General features: G+C 36.3%; 1 long non-coding RNA gene across 1 annotated transcript in view; it reads right to left on the bottom strand.

The window, feature by feature from the left end:
* Positions 1–818: 818 nt before the first annotated feature.
* The window catches only part of LOC106003603, a 57906-nt gene continuing 42372 nt past the window's right edge, over positions 819–16352 (bottom strand). Inside the window, exons 2-5 of the long non-coding RNA XR_001176198.2 lie at positions 14167–14304; positions 8403–8469; positions 2170–2253; positions 819–1002 (exon numbers count right to left, since the gene is read on the bottom strand). This is a non-coding gene — a long non-coding RNA (uncharacterized LOC106003603). The remainder of the gene's footprint in view (positions 1003–2169; positions 2254–8402; positions 8470–14166; positions 14305–16352) is intronic.

Genomic DNA, 16352 nt, shown 5'->3' with positions numbered 1-16352 from the left:
ATTTATAAATTTTAAATATACAGAGGAGAATAATGGAAATTAGAAATCAGAGTTCTAATCTTTGTAAAATTACGTGGTGTTCTGTATTTGTAATTTTATTTTATATTATTTTGTTTTTTAAAGATTTTATTTATTTATTTGAGGGAAAGTGAGAGTGAGAGTGAGAGAGCTCAAGTTGGGGGCAAGGACAGAGGGAGAGGGAAAAGCAGACTCCCCTCTGAGCAGGGAGCCTGATGTGGGACTTGATGCCAGGACCTTGGGATCATGACCTGAGCTGAAGGCAGATGCTTAACTGACTGAGCCACCTAGGCACCCCTGTATTTATAATTTTAAATAAAACAAATATTTATCACTGTAAAATAATAAAATAAAAAAAATGATTCTGAGCGCAATAGACAGAGGGATTATTAGTTAATATTTTGGCTAACTATTGAGTGCTGGGAAAGGCACAGGGCATGACTTTTTTTCCTTAAGGAGTTGCTCTAAATGATATGACTATACAGGGTTGTTTTTTTCTTTTTTTTTTTTTTAATAAAAAAGAGGTTTCTTTGTGGGTTCTCATTGTTATTTACATTTCTAGTATTTAGAAATCTACCATTCTGGAGAAAAATAGATTCTTTTCCATTATTTATGCTTACTTCTTATTGGAGAATTATATTTCAAAGACTCCTGGTATTCATATATTGAGAGCTTTCGAAACCATGTGGAACCAATTAGAAGGCATGCTGAAACTTCATCCAGTTAAGCACAGAGAAAAGGTATAGACTAGGAATCCACAAGACTGGGACTCTGAGAACTCATCCAGCAAGAAGAGTGACTCCTATAGTGGACAATTTTATTTTGGCAGCTCAGTATCTTTTCTCCCTTTTTGTGATCACGGCATTCCAAATGTGGTTTGGATAAACACTTCTTTTTTACAGGATATAGTCAATAGTGGTACCTATCTTCTTCTGGCCAATGGTGGACACATGGCCTAAGCTTAGCCAACCTGATGCCTTCTCCCTAGAATTGAAGGAAAATGAATGAATAGTCAATTGAAGGAATTAAATTGAATTCAAATTGAATGTATTCAAATATTCAATTTCAATACATTCCCCATTGTATTCAAAGTAGTATAAATATTGGGGAATACACTGGGGAATGTATTTGTCCTAGCAGTGGCCTCCTGAAGAGACTGTCCTTTCATTCCTGCTACCAGCATCCCTGGTGGTCTAGTGGTTAGGTTTTGGTGCTCTTATTCCTGCAACCGAAGTACCCAGAACAGCTCTGGTTTCTGGTCTTTCTGGACTTCGGTGTTTTAGATTTTCACTTCACTTTGAGCTACACAACTTCTTTCCAATTATTATTATTATTTTTTTTTCATTAAGGAAGCTTGAAATGACTTGTATTTGTTACACTTACAGATACACATCCTACCCCAAGGGAGGGACGCTTAGCAGTGTCTGCTGTATTACAGTGTTCATGGGGATATGGCTACTTTTCTCATGAAATGATATTTGTTTCCTTGAGGCTCAACTGGATAGATTTTTCTGGGCCTATCCCATAATGAAAGTTATGGGGCACTGGAAACTTGATCCCTGGGAAGGGTAGGGATGAGATTGGGAGAATTTGGCAAGGACTAGACAGAAAGTCAGGGACCTGGGCAAACCTGCCAGGATTCAGAAGAATGCTCCAGTCTCTCTAGAAATTGAAATTCACTCCTAAAACTAAGCAAAAAATTGAGAGTAATGGAGGTAACATTATATACTGGGAAGCACAATCCCTTGGGCCCCCTTAGGCTCATTAGGTAAGAGATTTAAGAAAGCAAGACCAACTCCAACAAGAGTGAGCCAATTGGGGATGAGGAGGAAGTTAGCAGTATGCTACAGAAGAGTCACATGGAATGGGGTTCAAAACCTCGGTTCAAAATCTGGTTTCTCCCAGTGGTAATTGTGAGACTATGGAGAAGCTCACAAGGGGTGAAATACTTGTGTCTTCCTCTGGAATGCTTTCCCTGTCATTTCCCCGTTTCCTTCTTTCCATCCTGTGCTGGTTTCAGCGTTCCAGCTATGTGCCCCAATGTAACATCTACTTTCCCTGTCACAGTGTCTATGAACTTCATGTCATTTGTTTGTCACTCCAACCAGACTGCCAACTTAACGAAAGAGCAACCTTGTCTTTCTTATTCACCTTTGTATCCTCAAGATATCCACAGTGCCCAGCACTTCATAAAAAGGAGTTGAGTGTTGAATAAGCAAAAAGGAGGCTGCAGAACTGTAAGAGAGGGAAAAGGCAATGAAAAGCCCTTTTTATTTGTTGTAGTATTACATTAAACAGTGTATTTGTAAAGTGCTGTATCTGAGGTTGATTCTAAATGATAAAAATAAGAGGTCTCTTGGCAGTAATTCTGGGATTTTTGATAATAATGTAAAACTTCTTTAAAGCATGTTAAATCTTTTCATACAGGGTATTTTTCTTTATTATACTAGACCAATCACCTAATATATGTAGGAAAATGTTTTGCTTCACAATGACATATAACAATTTTAATAGCACCTATTAAAGTGCTTTACACATAATAGTTGTTCAGCAACTAATTGTTGATGGAGCAAATATATTCAGCAAAATTGGCCTTCTTTTATAAAGCGCTTTTAAAGCCAAGAATAACTACTTGCTATATAATTCTATAACAGCTCACATTACAGCAAAAGATTAAATGAGAATAAAGAAGAAAAATATCTTATATATTTGTCTTGATATAAACTTGTGTTATAACTTATTCTTGCTTATCCAACCAATGAGGTTTGGATTTTGAAATGAATTACAACACATCTTGTCCCTTGACACATTCTTTCGTAAAGAACCTTTGATAAATCTTGGCTGCACACATTAGCTGTGTTAAGGTCTTAATCCTACATGAAAAAATATCTCTGTTTACCTAGTGAAAAAGGATCATTTTCTTCCTCTTGGTAGAAATTAAAAGCCCATAGCATTTGAAAGGGTAGACTCTGCCAATGTATTTCTGTCTCTATAAATCGTCATAGGCAGTGATTTCTTGCAAAACAGGTTTCATGTAATATTTATGTAAGTTGCACATGACCTTGAATGAAAGCAAGGGTTAGAAGAAACAGTGTTCTTATTGTTCGACAGAATGCTTCACTATTTTGTCAGATATTACTTACTCAGGTCAGACGTGATTTTTTTTTTTTTTTAACAGAATAGAATTTGTTTATTTTAAAGCTGGACTATGGAGAAATGTGACATTTCTTTTTAGAATCAATATACTATTTTATCTTCTACTTGTGAGAGGTTTCTGTAAATAAGCAAAGAGGAATACCAGCAGCAAATCTGGGTATAGAATAAATGTGGGTGAGCAGAAAATTAAAATGTCCTCTTACCGTTCACAGTGTTGATTCTGGAGGAATCATGAGAGCAGATGGAAAAGATCAGATGTGTGAGAGGTAGGGTGCAGGTTGCTGTGTTTGAGAAACATCTGCCCTCATCCAACTTTGCTGCTCTAAAGAAAATCTATAGAGTAAGGATAGGTAGAGCTACTGAGTTCTGGCCTGGCCTGTAGAATTTATTAGCTGTGTGACATTGAGTAATTCATTTAGCTCCCCTGAACTTTTCATTGCCCATAAATATGTAGGGTTCTTACCTGGCTTCTCCTACCTTTCCAACTTATGGCTCCCTTCTTAGCACTCTAAGTTCCAGTCATATTCAACTGGAATATTCAACCACATCACTTCCTTTTATTTTCTTTATAGAACTCTCTTGAAATGATCTTATTCATTTATTGTTTTCCTTCACTAGAATATAAGTGTCATGATGGGAAGGATCGTGGGTGTTGTTCTTATCATAGACCAAGTACTGCAGTGATGCCAGGAAATTAGCTGAGACATAAAAATAATTGATGAATGACTTTGGGGTATATATCCAAAAGAATTGAATTTGGGAACTGAAACAGATACTTATACACCCTTGTTCATAACAACGTGCACATTGCACAACAATGTGAAAGTACTTCATGCCACTGAACTATGTACTTAAAAGTGGTTAAAATGGTAAATTTTATGTTGTGTGCATTTTACAACAATAAAAGAGAAATTGGTGAATCAGGGAGTGTGGAGGTTCTTCATGTAAATGGTTCTCACTTCCTGGAACATTGTCTTCTGTCATTCCACGATCCCTGCTCTATCTTCCCCTTATCCTTCCACCAAGCAAAATTTTAGTCATATACCAGGTCTCAGCTTATCAAGGTTTCTCAACAACAACACTATTGAAGTTTTGGATCAAATAATTTTATTGTGGGAGGTTGTCCTGTGGGTGAGTTTCTAACACTTCCTATAGTTTATTTATTACACTTAATTAGAGTACTATATCTTATACATCTCACTTGTATCACTCAAGAAGTCAGCGTCTGAATAGGGATAGAATAAGTCCTATCCCTGAGCATACTTCTATCCTTGGAAATGCAGTCTGGGTGCATGAAAGTCATGAGTTGGAAATTCACTATAATTTGGGGCTGGATCTTTGGGGGTCAAAAACTAAAACCCATGTAAAAATTAATTTATTTTGGCTTATGAATTTTGACAAAAGAGTGCTATATATAATATACTAAAATTAGATAACTTAATTGTTGTCTCTAATGTGCTATAAAGGTATCAAGTACAGAAGAAGGAATTGAAATTATGTCCAATTTATCTGTTCTGATGGAAATAACTTAGAATTATGATTTTACATTTGAGAGGATCTTTTGTTGTTGTTGTTAGTCAGAGTCATTATGTGTTATAATCAGAGGGTTCATGTTCTTACACAAATGAAAAGGAATGCAATATATGTCAAATCACATGCCAAACTGAAAAAAGTACGTAGATGGTATGAGCATTAGAAACATTTAGAAAAAGGTGATATGCTAAAGACAGAACAAAGGAAATAATTGCCTGAAAAGAAGAACATAAATAATATTTTTGAAGGAATAATGATACATTTTGTTACTCAAAAGCTAAATTTGAAAACCTTAAATAGCAGAATATGGAGGAGAAAAGATGATCTTCATGTTTCAACCTTCTATGTGTTCCTTCCCTCCTTGACTTTTATTAGGCATGTATGTGAGAGGAACTGCAAAGTGGCTCACTCATCACCCACTCCTGCCCCTTTTACTATGACTTCCTGAACCACTGAGGCAGGAAGGTTAAATTACATTTCTTAGACTCCTCTAAGGTTAAGATTTCACATATGAGCTATGCTTCCTCAGCCATATGTAACTTGTGTGAATTGTGCCTCAGTATATGGCTTACAGGCTTTCTGTGCTGTGATGGTACCTTCTGGAGTGGTGCATGTTCTCCTTTTTGTAGTTGAGACTTGGAAAGAAGTGAGTGGTAAGTGGTTGGTGTAAATATGCAGGAGACTGAATATTCTGGCAAGTTTGGTAGTGAAATGTTTGGTTCTTCTGGAGAAACTTTGACAAAGGAACTACAGATCCTGTCATTGGCCAGCAGTGAGGTTTCAGCTAGAACAGGATCATAGAGAAACTGAGTGTTCTACTCAGTTCAACTGAGTATTGTTGGTTGAGTAGCTCCCAAGCTACACAGCCTGCCTCTTCTAGACATTTTGTTAGCTGCCTAATACCTTGTAATAATTCCCTCTTGGCGTAGACTAGCTAAATGACATTACATTTCCAGAAACTATCGGTTTTGACAGACACAGTTCATTATGGTCAACATCTGTGCAAAGTACTATAGATAAGGTGCCCAACTTCTAATTTTCGGTTCATGGATGTTCATTCTGAAAGGGCTTTGCAGTCTTGTGGAGGAAGCCAAAAATAGGCATGCAAAGAAATGGTAACAGTACAATTCAACAGACACTCTTAGAGATGAGTAATACACAGTGAAATAGGAGCAAAGAAAATGAACAATGGTCTAGTAAGGTGACTGGTCAAGAAGAGTAACTGGATCAGGGAAAGTTTCATAGAAAGGGTAGCATTTGCACCGTATCCTTAAGAATGAATGGAGGGGTGCCTGGGTGGCTCAGTGGGTTAAGCCTCTGCCTTCAGCTCAGGTCATGATCTCGGGGTCCTGGGATTGAGCCCCACATCGGGCTCTCTGCTCAGCGGGGAGCCTGTTCCCCCTCTCTCTCTCTGCCTGTCTCTCTGCCTACTTGTGATCTCTCTCTCTCAAATAAATAAATAAAATCTTAAAAAAAAAAGAATGAATGGAAGTGTCTCAGGTAAAGAAAGTGGGAAGGATATTCCTAGAAGAAGGAAGAGAAAATGCATGATCATCAACCTTCTAATATGTTTATTCACTTTCATTCCTCCATTCACTCCTTCAGTCAGCAAGTGTTTATTGAAAATGGTTGATGTGGTAGCACTCAGCTAGGCACTGTGCATTCCACAGAGAATTAATTATCCAACTAGGTGGGATAGCAGACATAAAATGAATGATCAAGTAACTAATTACAGTCATGATGAACATTCTGAAGGGTAAGCACAGGGCATTTTATGATAGGGAAGATTTAAGGTTATTATTATTATTATTATTCATGTAGTAAGACTAAAACTTGTTTTTCTAAAGAAGATTGCACTCTTAAAAATCTATCATGCTATCCAGATTTCATAAAGGCCATTGTTCTTATATCTGGTGTCATTGTTGGAAATCTTTCTCTATGCAGGGCAGATCTACCCATGCATTATCCCTTCTTCCACTATTAGTAAAGACTCTTCTGATTAATTATTAACTAGCAAATGTATCTCTAGAACACCACACTAAGTGGTAACATATTAATGAAGATGGATTTGAGGTCCTATTCACACTTCTTGAGGGAAGGAAGCTGGACTATGCTGACAACCAATCCCATTAATCACTTTCTATTAGATTTACTGTGTGATTTAGTTTGCTTTTTAGTGGGGATTCTTTTCTCCATTTGAAAATAGATACTTTCTGCAGATAAAGGAAATGCCTATAAGATTTACAATGACACCAACCACACTAATTTATAGAGAAAGCCTGCATGGGTTACTAGGAAGAACATTTATGAGTTTATAGACCCAATATAAGTCATATATTGGTTTTGGCTATCACCTCCTAAGTGAAACAGTCTGTCCATATGTGTATCAAACTAATTGAAGAAACCTGAAGTAAAGTACAATGTTTAATTGTCTGAGAGCAGTGTTTTTCAAACTTTAGATTGCAACTTATTAACGGCTTTGAAATCAATTAAATAGGTTGTGATCAATGTAATTTAAAAGTGGAAATATAATTGAATGTAGTAAAATAGGAGAGAATATTGTGTATAGGAAGAATAAGTACTGTTTTGTAAAACTTTTATTTCATATATATGCATACCTAATATATATATGTAGTATTGCATATATGCATATCATGTGTATATAAGCATAAATATATGTAAACTTATTTATGTACATCCTAGGTCAATATGTGAAATGTCAAGGCAATTTCAAAGCCATAGATCTGGAAAAAGGCATTCTAAAAGTTCCCTTCAAGTCTTCCATTAGCATACCAATTCCAAGTTAATTATTATTGCTTAAAGCACATTGGAAAATATTGTAACCGTTGGGATGGAGAATTAGTTAAAAATTTTTGCTTTGAATGAGTTCTAGGTAAAACAAAATGTGAGTACTCTTGGTTTGGTAAAATATATATTTGAAATATTAAATAAAGGTGACTTAACATCTTGGGGTTTACTAATTTTGTTGCTTACAAAGAATTTTACGTAGTCACCCCTTATCTGTGGGGTATATATTCCCAGACCCCTGGTAAAAGTCTGAAACCACAGATAGTATCAAACCCTATATATACTATGTATTTTCCCTATGCATACATACCTATGACAAAGTTTAATTTATAAATTATCCATGGTAAGAGATTAACAATAATAAAATGAAACAATTATAACAAAATAATAAACTATAATAAAAGTTATGTGAATGTGGTCTTTGTTTCTCTTTCAAAAAAATTTTTTTAAGCTTTTCTTTTTTTTTTTTTTAAGGTTTTATTTACTTATTTGACACAGAGAGAGAGCACAAGCAGGAGGAACGGCAGGGAGAGAGAGAAGCAGGCTCCCACTAAGCAGAAAGCCAGATGTGGGGCTTGATCCCAGAACCGTGGGATCATGACCTGAGCTGAAAGCAGACGCTTAACTGAGTGAGCCACCAAAGCGCCCCTCAAAACTTTATTATTGTCCTATACTCCCCCTTGGTTTTCCTGTGATGATGTGAGATGGTGATATGTTCACTCGATGAGATAAAGTGAGGTGAATGAAGTAGGTATTGTGACGTAGTGTGAGGTTACTTCTGAGGACAGTCAGAAGGCAGGTCACTGCTTCTAGACTGCAGGTAACTGAAACCTTAGAAAACAAAACCATGGGTACAAGGGAGAGGGGCCTACTGTATTTCCTCTTACCTTTAAGGAGTTTCATATCAAATAGAAGAAATGGATTCATTCATCTTCATAAGTACATTATCGTAATCTGGAAGAGATCAGAGATTTATACTTCTGTTTTTGTATCTGAGGATAGCTGCGTTTGTGATCTGTGGACACCCATTAAGAATGCCTTCATTCTGACCCATGATTAATCATTTTAAATAGAAATAGTATTATTTATTTTATTTATGGTATTTTGTAAAGAGTTATTTCTTTAGCATAGCATATGGGCATTATTGTCTTCAAGGTGTAACCATGGGCATTCTTCTTCATTTCTACCTTATATAAAAAACAAAGCTATAATTAATGTTCTGTTCTAAACAGATAATATGCATGTCTTCCTATCCGTATCACTATGCCCATTCTCCAGAGAATCCTGCTTTTGATTTTGAATGCTGTCATGCTGCTTCATTAACTGAATGGTTTTCCCCAGTTTATTGAGAAATAATTGGCATACATCACTGTATAAGTGTAAGGCAGAAAGCATGATGGTTTGATTTACATATATTGTGAAATGATTATCACTATAGATCTGACCAACATCCATAGACTTATATATGCACAATAAAAAGAAAGAAGAAAAAAAAAGGAATAAAGTTTTTTTTTCCTTATGATGAGAACTCTTAGGATTCACTCTTTTAACAAGTTCCAGGAGCATTAGCTATAGTTATTTTGTTGTATATGTTGTAGAGTACATCCCTAGGACTTATCAGTCTTATAACTGGAAGTTTGTAACTTTTGACTACCTTCCTCCAACTCCCCCCCACCACACACCTCTGCTAATCACAAATATGATCTTTTTTTTCCCTATGAGTTTGATTGTTTTTAGAGCCCACATATAAGTAAGATCATACAGTATTTGTCTTTCTATATCTGCCTTTTTTATTTATTTTATTTTTTTTTAAGATTTTATTTATTTATTTGACAGACAGAGATCACAAGTAGGCAGAGAGGCAGGCAGAGAGAGAGAGAGAGAGAGAGAGAGAGGGAAGCAGGCTTCCTGCGGAGCAGAGAGCCCGATGTGGGGCTCGATCCCAGGACCCTGAGATCATGACCCGAGCCGAAGGCAGCAGCCCAAACCACTGAGCCACCCAGGAGCCCCATATATCTGCCTTTTTAAAAAAAAAGATTTTATTTATTTGAGATAGAGCTTATTTGAGATAGAGTTTATTTATTTGAGAGAGAAAGAGTGAGAGAGAGCATAAGCAAGGCGGAGAGGCAGAGGGAGAAGGAGAAGCAGGCTCCCCGCTGAGCAGGGAGCCCAGTGCAGGGCTCAATCCCAGGGTCCTGGGATCATGACCTGAGCCAAAGGCAGACACTTACAGGACTGAGCCACCCAGGCACCACCTGTCAAACTTTCATTTAGCATAATGCCCTCAAGGCCCAGTGATGTTGTAAATGTTAGGATTTCCTCATTTTGTTATGGTTAATATTCCATTCTGTATGTGTGTGTCTGTATATATATATATATATATATATATATATATATATATATATATATAATAGATTATTATTTCATTTATTGATGGATACTTAGGTTGTTTCCATGTCTTGACTGTTGTACATGATGCTGCTATAAACATGGGAGTGCAGATATCTTTTGAGTGTTTTCATTACCTTTGGATATATTCCCAGTAGTAGAATTGTGAAATCACATGGTAGCTTTATTTTTAACTTTTTGAGGGTCCCCTATACTGTTATGCATTATGGCTGTGTCAATTCACAATCCCATTAATAGTGCACAAGTTTTCACATTCTTCACATCCATGCCAGCTTTTTAATCTTTTTTTTCTCTTTGATGATTGGCCATACCAATAGGCATGAGGTGATATTTATTGTGGTTTTAATTTGCATTTCCCTAATGACTGGTGATGTTGAGTTTCTTTTCATGTACCTATTGGCCTTTTGTATATCTTCTTTGGAGAAATATCTACTTAGGTTTTTTGCCCATTTTTTAATTTGGTTATTTATTTTTTTGCTATTAAAGTATATGAGTTCTTTGCATGTTTGGATATTAATCACTTATCAAATATATGGTTTGAAAATATGTTTTCCCATTCTGTAGGTTATCTTTTTACTTTGCTGGTCATTTCTTCTGTTGTGCAGGAGTTTTTGGTTTGATGTAATCCCATTGGTTTATTTTTTATTTTGTACTTTAGGTGACATCTTCAAAAATCATTGTCAAGACCCATGTCAAGGAACTATGTTCCTATGATTTCTTCTAGCCCTTTCTTTTCTTCTAGTCCTTTCATAATTAAGTCTTTAATCCATTTTGAATTAATTTTTGTGAGAATATCTAGTTGTCCTAGCACCATTTATTAAAGAGATTGTCTTTTCTCCATTGGGTATTGTTGGCTCCCTTGTCAAATATTAGTTGACCATATATGCTTGGGTTTATTTCTGGGCTCTCAATTCTGTTCTCTTGGCCTATTTGTCTATTTTTATGCCAGTATCATACTGCTTTGATGACTAGCTTTATAATATAACTTGAAATCAGGAAATGTAATACCTCCTAGTTTGTTCTTTATTGGGTTTCTTTGGCTGCAAGGTCTTTTGCATTTTCATATAAGTTTTAACAGTATTTTGTCTAGTTCTATAAAAATGTCTTTGGAATCTTGATAGGGATTGCATTTAATCTATAAATGGCTTTTAGCAGTATTGACATTTTAAGAATATTAATTCCTCCAATCCATGAACACAGGATACCTTTCCATTTATTTCTGTCTTCTTTGATTTCTTTCATCAGTGTTTTGTAGTTTTCAGTATAGAGATTTTTCACCTCCTTATTTAAATTTATTCTTACGTATTTTGTTGTTTCTGATGCCATTGTAAATGAGATCTTTATTTCTTTTTCAGAAATTTCAGTTAATGTATAGAAACGCTTTTGATTTTTGTATGTTAATTTTATATATGGCCACTTTATTGAATTCATTAATTAGATACAATAATTTTTTAGTTGAGTCTTTAGCATTTTGCTATAAATAAAATTCATCTACAAATAGATGGTTTTGCTTATTCCTTTCTGATTTAGATATATTTTATTTCTTTTTCTTACCTTATTACTCTAGCTAGAATTTTCAGTACTATATTGCATAGGCGTGCTGAAAATGGGCACCCTTGTCTTATTCCTGATCATAGAGGAAAAACATTCAGCCTTTCACCATTAAGCCTTTATTATAGACAGATATATTCCTTCTATGCCTAATTTGTTAAGCACTTTTATCATGAATGGATGTTGGATTTTGTTTAATGCTTTTTCTGTGTCTATGAGATGAGTATATGATTTTCTTTTTCATTCTGTTAATGCGGTGTAACACATTGGATAATTTGCATATGTTGAACCATCTTTATTTATTTTTTTAAAGATTTTATTTAAGATTTTATTTATTTATTTGAGAGAGAGACAGTGAGAGAAAACATGAGCGAGGAGAAGGTCAGAGAGAGAAGCAGACTCCCCGTGGAGCTGGGAGTCCAATGCGGGACTTGATCCCGGGACTCCGGGATCATGACCCGAGCCGAGGGCAGTTGTCCAACCAACTGAGCCACCCAGGCGTCCCTCTTGAACCATCTTTAAATCTCAGGAATAAATCCCACTTGATCATGTTGAATGATCTTTTAATATGCTGCTGAATTCAGTTTACTAATATTTTATTGAGAATGGTTGCATTTACATTGGCCTAGAGATATTGGCTGCCTGTAGCTTTCTTTTCTAATCATTTCCTTTTCTGGTTTTGGTATCAGGACAATGATGGACTCATAAAATGAGTTTGGGATTGTTCCCTCTTCCATTTGTTTGGAAGAATTTAAGAAAGGCTGGTGTTAATTCTTTAAGTGTTTGGTAAAATTCACCAGTGAAGCCATCTGGTCTTGGGCTTTTTTTCATTGGCAGATTTTTGATACCTGATTCACTCTCATTACTAGTAATTTGTCCATTCAGATTTCCTATTTCTTCCTGATTCAATCTTGGTAAACTGTATGTTTTTAAGAATTTTTACATTTCTTCTTGGTTGTCCAGTTTATTGCCACCCAGTTGTTCAAAGTAGCCTCTAATGATCTTTTGAATTTCTGGGGTATCAGTTGTAATGTTGTTGTTGTTGTTGTTTTCATTTATAATTTTGTTGATTTGCATCCTTTCTTTTTCCCCTCTTGATTAGTCTAGCTAAAGGATTGTCAATTTTGTTTATTATTTCCTTGCTCCTGCTAACTTTGGGCTTGATTTATTCTTCGCTTTTTAGTTCCTTAAGGCATAGAGTTAGGTTTTTATTTGGAATCTTTCTTGCTCTTAATGTAGGCATTCATTGCTATGAACTTGGCTATTGAAAATTGATTTTGCTGCATCCCATAAGTTCCAGTATGTTCTTTGATGTATTGGTTGTTCAGGAGAGTTTGATTTCTTATAGAAACGTATTTCATTACTTTATAACATCAGTCTCGTTTTCATTCTTCACTGCCTGGTCTCAAATTCAGCCTCACAAGATAACAATTAAGCCGGATAAATAAGTAGCTATTTCTGTATTAATCCGCAAGGTTTATTCCATTGCAGAATATATAGACACTTATCATTTTGTACCTTCTTACAGCCTCATTTCAAATATCTTGTTTCATATATAGTCCAGAAGGGGCAACCTTATTGCCATATGATTCTGCCCTTGACCAGAGCTGACTGCAAAGGGATGGAGGCTTGATCTACATGGGGCCAATCAAAATGAAGGAAATGTTTCATATTGAAATAATTAGTCTTATTGACCTAGGGTGGGAATGTGTACCAGGCAGAACCAGAGCCACCTACCTGTTAATGATTCAGAAAAGAAGAAACAACAGTTTTGAAGAGAAAGTTGGAAAACTAGAGGTCAGAGCAAAGAGGTAGAATTGAGGGAAGCCATGTGGCTTTGAGAAATGAAGAGCAATCTTGGTGCCCATATTCCATTCCCAGTGAATTTTTTGTTCCCTAGATCCTGTGACACCTCTATTTGAGCTGCCTTGACTAGATTTACATTTCTAGATGTGTTCTGATTAGGACATTTCCCTTTGTTTAGTTCACTTTGTTTCTCTCCCAACCCCATGTATTCATGCCATTCAACTCTATTCCTTTCTTTGGGATCCACAACTATCCTATTTCTTCTGTAATTTGTCTCTGAAGTCCTGTTTCATGGCAGACCAAGAAATATTGGCAATGAGAGGGAGCCAAAATAAAATGAGAGGAAAAATCCTTATGTTATTTCAGTCAATGTTGCACTGAAATGTGTTTAAATTTTTGAATTAGGAAAAAAAAGTAGCCAAGGTCCACCATTTATTTAATATATGATAGTAAACCCCATCTTTTTGTCTTATTTTGATTATAGTATCTATCTATCCCCAGTATTTGGGAAACACCATGTTTTGAAGCTGTATTCCCTATAAAATAAGATTGTGTGGAAGAGGGCAGTTTTCAGTTGGGGTTGATTTCTCTCTAGAGTTCAAAATCACAGTGGCTTTGGGCAGGATTTTGCCTTAAGAAGGCAGTTGATTTCATACTAAAATGAAATGATCATTATCTAGAATAAGATTTTCTTTTGGAAAATAACTGGTCTCCAGTTGTTGTTTGTTTGTTTGTTTTTAATAAACACACCATCCTAAATTACATCTCTATTCACCATCATACAACCTATAGTTCTCCTGGTGCTCTGTCCTTAAGGAGAAATCTGTATTCTATTTATGAGATTGTATTAGAAAGTGTTTAATGTACATTATCATATGGACCCACCTTTTATTTTTTCTGGTAAGTGTCGGAGGCTGAAGTCTAGAAGTAAATACTCTTCACAACTAGTACAGCTCACCCAGAGTGGTCACTTGAAGAACAACGATAGTGGAAGTTGATTGAATTGTGCTGATTACAAAGGTGCTGTGGGAAAGAAATTTCTAGGGTAGATTCAGGACTTTAAGATTATCTTTTTTTGTTTGTTTAATTTTTGTTTGTTTTAAAATAATTAAAATGGCTATCCTTGAGAGACAAAGTCCTGCTAACAATAGCCTTTTCATAGGAAGGAGAGAAAATGCATTTGATTTGCTTGTTTAAATTGAGAGCTGTGAGCTTGCCAAAGGATAAGACTGGAATTCCCCTGAAGCAATAAATACTGCTGTGGATTAAAGAAAGAAACATTTCTTTTCTCAAAGTGTACCCTTTATAAATAGGAAGCAGATGCTGCAACAGAAGAGTGAGATATTACTCTTTCCGAGAAGAGGAGCTCAATTGGATGCTCCATGACCTCAGAAATCAGAGATTAAGGCAGAAAAGAGGTTGATGTGGTCAGAGACCTTTTCTTCAACAAGAGATATTACACACTAGTGGGTAGACTCTGCTCCGTTTGCATGATAAGCATTGAGAGAGAATATTTGTTTCCAAAGAAGACATACTGTATTCTTATGAGTTACAGAAGGGAACTCATTGCCTGGTCACTTTGGTTCAGACACTTCAGCTTGTTCCCAGGCTCTGACAAGGAGGGCTTTAAAATGGCTGTGAACTGAAAATACTTTCTGGTAACTGACATGCAAATGAGCACTCGAAACATTCCTCCCGTCCGTGTGGGTTGCCAGGAGTGCTTATTTGCATGTCAATCCCTGTGGTCTTCCTGCTCTTTGTTACTTCACTGGATTGCTAGGTTTTAGCGCAAGGAGTAAATTGGTGATTTGAGGGAGCAGTATCCTAGCATTGGTATCTCTTGCCCTGTTACCTTTGGACTCTCTTGTAGATGTACTGCCTGATCAGCACCCAAATCTTTCCATTGTCTTGGGAAAACTAGTGCTTTCCTCCCTTTTACTGTCCGTAGACACTTCAGAGTGCATGCATAGTGCTGGAAGGTTTCAAAGGGATGTGAAGCATGCTTGTCATCCTATCTCTAATGATTTAATAGTCCCCAATCAGATCATTAAGGGATTATGCCTGGAGAAAAGATGTGAAGGGCTTGTTTCATTCATGCATGAGTCATTAAGTATGTCAACTGTCCTTATTTGAAGTAGTCTCTGACATGTTTTCATTGTACCTCTTAAAATTGTTTCAACTAAGTGTTTGTTTCACAACCCAGGATATTGTGATATAATGAGCTATATATTTGGTCTTCTCCCTGGTTCCTGGCACAGAGTTCCCCGAACCCTTGTAATTTTCTGAGAGACAGGGAAGAGAGGAGTATCTTTTGTTATTCACAGTAAAAACCTTTCAATTATACCTAAGTTTATGCTATTGAAGTTACTCTTGGAGGATGAGGGCAGGCTGCCAAAGGAACCTACCAAGTAATTAGAATTTTTCAGCCCCATCCACCAGCCTCCTGGACCTGGAGAGGGGTTGGGGATTGATTTAATCATCAATGGCCAATTGTTTCCTCAATCATGCATATGTAATGAAACCTCCCCAAAACTCCTAAAAAATAAGGGTTGTAGAATTCCTGGTTTGGTGATGGCATCCCTGGGCCAGGCAGGTGAAGCACTGAAACTGCATGGGACAGAAACCCTCAAACTCAGAATTTTTCTACTTCTCTCCCTGGGTATCTCTATCTAGCTATTCATCTGTATGTTTTATAATAAAAAGGAACATAAAAAAATATTTTCCTGCATTCTGTGAGCAGTTACAGCGTATTATTCAATATGAGGAGGGGATGTAGGGAATCTTCAATTTATAGCCAATTGGTCAGCAGTACAGTTGGCAATTAGGATTTGCGACTGGTGTCTGAAGTAGAGTCATCTTTTGGAACTGAGCCCTTAACTTGTGGGGTCTGCTTTAACTCTAGGTGTGTAGTTAGTGTCAGAATTGGATTGTAGGATACCCCCTGGGTGTCCAGTTGGGAAATTACTTAATGTGAGGGAAAACCCCACACATTTGGTGTCAGAATATTGTGAATAGAGAAAACAAATTTTCCTTCACATTCTATCAGCTATTGGAGGGATGTCATTATCTAA

Source organism: Mustela putorius, unplaced genomic scaffold (assembly GCF_011764305.1).
Source record: "Mustela putorius furo isolate JIRA1106 unplaced genomic scaffold, ASM1176430v1.1 tig00003942_pilon_pilon_pilon, whole genome shotgun sequence".
Taxonomy (NCBI): Eukaryota; Metazoa; Chordata; class Mammalia; order Carnivora; family Mustelidae; genus Mustela; species Mustela putorius.
This window is presented reverse-complemented; position numbering and strand designations above follow the sequence as displayed.